Below are 6,138 nucleotides of genomic sequence, written 5' to 3' on the forward strand. Positions count from 1 at the left end.
TTCCTCCCATGCAGGTTTGTGCGTTGTCGTTCTGGGTTACAGGGCGGAGCCGAGGCTTGTTTACTGTCACCATGGAGACCGTGGGCGGAGCTCCGGAAGGGGCGGAGTCGGGGTCGTGTGACCCCGAGAGAGGACCGGGTCTCCAGGAAGCTCCTCCACTTGCCTTAACCCCGGGCTTGACCTTGATCCCCCGCGTCCTGGGAAAGCAGCCGGCCCAGGGAGGAAGCGCTGCACTCGGACCCCGGATTTAGGGGATTTCCTCTAACCCACCCGACGTCTTGACCGTTGCAAGTCCTGGTCTCCGAGGTGCTGCGATTTCTCTGGGGAATGTGGGACATCTTCTGGTTCTCCACGGGACGGAGAGCAGGCCGGACCAGGGAGACGGAGGCAGAGCTGGAAGGGGAAGGATGTGGCGGAATAGGTCGTTCAGCGCAGGGAGAAGAAGGGGGTTAGCTTAAAGGGTCTTCAACGGATGGAGTTAAGAGGGTCCCATTGTGACGCTCCCAGAGCCTCGATCTGCAACTGGCCAGGCTTATGAAGGGCAACGATAAAAGCCCAGGTGGCCGACCGGATACTGGACAGAGAGGGTCTGGACGCAGAGAGAGGGGTCTCCAGCTCTGGGCCTTCTGCTGATCTCTTCCTTCCAGAAGCCCTTTAAAGCTGACTCTGCTGAGGAATCTGCCCTTAGGCCAGCCCCCTAGTCCGTTTCACAGGCACAGACTCAGGTGTTGGATTTCCCGCGCCCACCTTCCCCTCCAACACCGCGTCCCCCGTGTCTGCCCAGGGCTGGGGCTGCTGCTCCCCGCGCTCGTGTCTCCGGGGGTCAGCCCTCAGTGCCAGGCTTCCCGCCCGGCTAACACCTGCAGCTCCCGTTCCCTGTGCCTATCCGTCTGGAGCCACCAGGGGAGCTACTGAGTCCTGCTTTCCTGAGTGCTGGGAACGCGGGACGCCACTCACTGTAGAGATGAGAAATTGGGGGTGTCAGTGCCTCGATGTTTAGCTCTGCAGGTAAGGGACAGTCCCCATTTCGGGAGAGGAAAATATCCCAATGGTAACTTCTGAACCACTGGAGAATGCCCAGTGTCTGAAATTAAATGAACAAAAAAACTGAGCCCAAAAGCCATTCAGGATTGACAATCATACTCTTTGTTTTTATAGTTTTTGCAAATGTGTATTGTTTCACGCGATCATTTTAATGTTAAGTTATACTGTGCCATGTCAAGAAAGCCCTCTAGCATTATAGATAACTGAGTGAAGTAAATGAGGGTCATGGTCTGCAGAGGGAGACTAGAACAGATTTTGACAGCTAGTTTTTTTTTTTTAATGATTATTTATTTATTTATTTGAGAGAGAGAGAATGAGAGATAGCACGAGAGGGAAGAGGGTCAGAGGGAGAAGCAGACTCCCTGCTGAGCAGGGAGCCCAATGTGGGCCTCGATCCCGGGACTCCAGGATCATGACCTGAGCCAAAGGCAGTCGCTTAACCAACTGAGCCACCCAGGCGCCCGTTGACAGCTAGTTGTTTTTTTTTTAAAGATTTTATTTATTTATTTGAGAGAGAGAATGAGAGATAGAGAGCATGAGAGGGAAGAGGGTGAGAGGGAGAAGCAGACTCCCTGCTGAGCAGGGAGCCTGATGCGGGACTTGATCCTGAAACTCCAGGATCATGACCTGAGCTGAAGGCAGTCGCTTCACCAACTGAGCCACCCAGGTGTCCCGACAGCTAGTTTTGACAGGCGCAGAGAGGCAGCCTTTTGGATCCAATGTGGACTAATAATCATCAGGACTTCAGGGTATGGTTTAGAAGAGTTCCAGGCATTCTTTAATGGGTGGAGTGTACAGATTTTTGTTAAGGAAACCTGGTAAGGTGGATGGGATATTAGGAACTTTTATCTCCATAAAAAGAAGATATTAACTGAACATGGGAGCCAGCAGTTAGCTGTTCAAAATACCTCTATTAACAGGCAAGAAGTGCTTACAACATCAGAATATTAATGGAAGTCAAAGAAGAAAAATCTTTAAAGAAACATGCAAAAGATTCTCCTAAGGAAGTTATTCCAAATAATAAAGAATGGGAGGAAAATGAGCAAAGACAATCAAAGGAGGTGAAGTTATTAAAAGAAATAATTCAAGGGCCCCCTGGGGGGCTCAGTCGGTTAAGCAACTGCCTTCGGCTCAGGTCATGATCCCAGGGTCCTTGGATGGAGCCCCACATCGGGCTCCCTGCTCAGCAGGGGAGTCTGCTTCTCCCTCTCCCTCTGCCCCTGCTTATGTTTTCTCTCTTGCTCACTCTCTCAATTAAATAAATATTTTTTTTTTTAAAAGAAAGAATTCAAGAACCAGAGGAAGAAAATACAGAAAACAGGGCACTCCTACAAAACCCAGACAGGTAACTAGGTAAGAAAACCATGCCTACTACCCTGCAGCTCAAGTTCTTTCTGGAGAGATACCACCAGTAACCTGTGGTTGGCACTTGATGAATTTTTTTAAAATAATTTTTTAGAGCAGTTTGGGGTTTACAACAGAATTTAGAAAGAGGTGCAGAGACTTCCCATATATCCCTTGTCTCCATACATTCATAGACTTTCCCATTATCAAAATCACTCGCTGGAATGAGGAAATTTTTTTTGCTGAGAATAAACCTACATTGACACATCATAGTCATATGAAGTCTGTAGTTTACCTTAGAATTAACCCTTGGTGTATATTTTATGGGTTTGGACAAATGCATAATGGCATATATCCATTATTATAATATAATGCAGAGTATTTTCAGTGCCCTTAAAATCATCTGTGCTCTTCCTTTTCATCTCTCCCTGCCTCCACCTCTGGCAACCACTCTTCTTTTCATAATGTTGCCTTTTCCAGAAGGTCATATGGTTGGAATTACACAGTATGAAGCCTTTTCACATTGGCTTCTTTCACTTAGTAATATGCACCATATCTTTCTATGGCTTAAAAGCTCATTTCTTTTTAGTGCTGAATAATATTCCATTGTCTGGGATGGACCATTTGAGCTATCCATTCACCTACGTAAGGACATCTTGGTTGCTTCAAAGTTTGGGCAATTATGAATAAAACCTGCTATAAACATTCATATGCAGGTTTTTGTGTAGATATGTTTTCACCTCCTTTGGGTTGCTCAGTGGGTTAAGCGGCTGCCTTCAGCTCAGGTCATGATCTCAGGGTCCTGGGATCAAGCCCCGCATCGGGCTCCCTACTCAGCCGGGAGCCTGCTCCCTCTGCCTGCTGATTCCTCTGCTGTGCTCTCTCTCTGTCAAAAAAATAAAAATAAAAAATAAATAAATATCATAAATACCATTTCAGAATCTATTTTACTTAAGTATTACATCTTTCATTTTTGCCTAATCTTTTCAATCATAACTTTAAATATTGCATTGTGTTCCATCGAAGATACTATGCCAGTATCTTAATTATCTCAATTATTACATAATTATTGCTTCCCCAGTACAGAATTAAAGTTTACAGTACCCAGAGTGCCTGGGTGGCTCAGTTGGTTAAGCATCTGCCTTCGGCTTAGGTCATGATCCCAGAGTTCTGGGATCCAGCCCCACGTCCAGCTTCCTGCTCAGTGGGGAGCCTGCTTCCCTCTCCCTCTCCCTCTGCCTGCCACTTCCCCTGCTTGTGCTGTCTCTCCCTCTCTCTCTGTCAAATAAATTGATAAAATATTAAAAAAAAAATAAGACTCTCTCTCCTTTCTCTCTACCCCTCCCCCACTGTGCACTCTCTCTAGAAGTAAATAAATAATCTTTTAAAAAATTCGTATGTTGAAACCCCAATCCTTAATGTGGTGGTATTAGGAGGAGTTGTCTTTGGGAGATAAATAAGTCATGAGGGTGGAGCCCTCATGATGGAATTAGCACCTTTGTAAGAGACACAGGAAAGAGGCTTTCTGCCATGTGAAGATGACAATGAGAAGGCAGCCATCTGCAAGCCAGGAAGAGAGCCCTCACCAAGAATCGAATCTGCAGGCACCTTGATCTTGAGATATTTTGTACCATTTTTCTTGCTTTTCAGTTGTGTTTTCAACAACATTCCTTGTCTACAGCCCTGTCTCTTGAATTCTCTTCATAATGTGCTATATTTTTGTGGATTCCCATTTTTAATTTTTTTTTTAAGATTTTATTTATTTATTTGAGAGAGAGAATGAGAGAGAGCATGAGAGGGGGGAGGGTCAGAGGGAGAAGCAGACTCCCTGCTGAGCAGGGAGCCCGATGCGGGACTCGATCCCGGGACTCCAGGATCATGACCTGAGCCGAAGGCAGTCGCTTAACCAACTGAGCCACTCAGGCGCCCTCCCATTTTTAATTTTTTCAACTACCTTTTACAATTTATTTTTATGTTCCCTCATTTCTCATTTTGTCTTCATGATTTATGGTACAAATTTCACTTCTAATCTTTGTGCCTTTTATTTATTTTTTCTTTGTGCCTTTTAAGAGGGGTGCCTGGGTGGCTCAGTCGGTTGTGTCTGACTCTTGATCTGAGGGTCATGAGTTCAAGCCTGGTGTTAGGTTCCATGCTGAGCATGGAGCCCACTTAAAGAAAATAAAAATAAAAATAACAGAAATTTATTTCTCCTAATTCTGGAGACCTGAAGTTCAAGACCGAGGTTTCTTGATATTTGATAATCTCATTTCTTGTTTTCTGTGTTCTTTTAACCTGCTCTCTCCCTTGTCACCACCCTTCTGTCCTATTTCCCTTTCATTGCATATAAATCAGATCCTCTCACCTCATACTGGTGGCCACCTCTGTGTACCAGGTGAGTCCTCACTGCACTCCCCCTTTATGCCTCCTTGCCATTACAACTCTGCTCCTCCCCCACTCTATGATTTTTTTATTTTTTTTACACCTTCTGATTATACTAGAAATGCACTTGGGGCCTTATTCCCTTCTGGTGTGCTGAGATGCCATGCCGTGGTTCTCCTTGCATTTCTGACGTACTGAGCACAGGGACTTCTTCAATTGCTTTCTATCTCTGTGATTCATTTATTGTTCTGCTCATTTACCTCTCTTTCCTCACACAATAATTTAACAAACACCTATGGAACATCTTGAATGAGACAGCCAGACTCTGAGTTCAGAAACAGCTTTATTTTAAGGAGCTCAATTTATAGTGGAAGAAGCAGAAAAGTAAGCGGACCACTGATGGTTAGTGTCCGTCAGTGTACTTGACAATAAAAGGATCACAAGGAATCTTGTTTGATAAGTGAAGTTAATAATCCCTACCCCCCCAGCACCACGGAGGATGAGACAATGATCACAATAGCCTTTGTCAACTTGCGAGGAGCTCCCTGTTATGGGGTGGTTCTCCCTGGTGAGAGGCACCCCTATTATTTCTGAAGAAAGGTCACTCAAGGCCACCAAAGCTGAAATGGCCACAGCGTTTTGTCTAACAGAAAGTTGCCCCATCCCCTCTGGAAACCAGATCCCAATGTCACCTGCAGAAATGCAAATCCCTTTAGAACAAATCTTAATGGAGGGTGCCTGGGTGGCTCTGTTGGTTAAGTGTCTGACTCTTGATTTCAGCTCAGGTCATGATCTCAGGGTTGTGAGATCCAGCCCCATGTCAGGCTCCACACTGGGCATGGAGCGTGCTTAAGATTCTCTCCCTTTCCCTCTGCACTTCCCTCTCTCTCTCTAAAAAAACCAAAAAACGAGAAAGAAAGAAAAAAAAAGAACACACGTTAATGGGTATGATGCCTCCTACTCCCACACCCCCATGCATTGCTGGTGACAACTTGTTGAACTTATCAGGACTGGAGAAGAAATTTTCCAGAAACACATGAACATGCCATCCAAAGCCACCTCAGAGAGCAGGGTTTTTTTTGTTTGTTTGTTTTGGTTCTAAGAGAAAGAAAGAAAAGGTATTTCAAATAAACTGCTATGATCTCTGCCCCAGTGAGGAGTCCAGTTTCTTGATGGACTTAGGAAGGGAGTAAATTACAACCCTCTTGCTGAGCACATGGATCCTGGCACTGAGCCTCTAGCCCAGAGGGTTTACGTGGTGCTCCAGGGACAGCAAGATCCTGGGGGTTCACCCCTTTTTGTCCCTGTTTTCTTCTGAAGATGAATGGCTAAGGCTTAGAAATCATGGGTCTTGGGGAACACCGTGCATGG

This window comes from Zalophus californianus, chromosome 10, assembly GCF_009762305.2.
Source record: "Zalophus californianus isolate mZalCal1 chromosome 10, mZalCal1.pri.v2, whole genome shotgun sequence".
NCBI lineage: Eukaryota > Metazoa > Chordata > Mammalia > Carnivora > Otariidae > Zalophus > Zalophus californianus.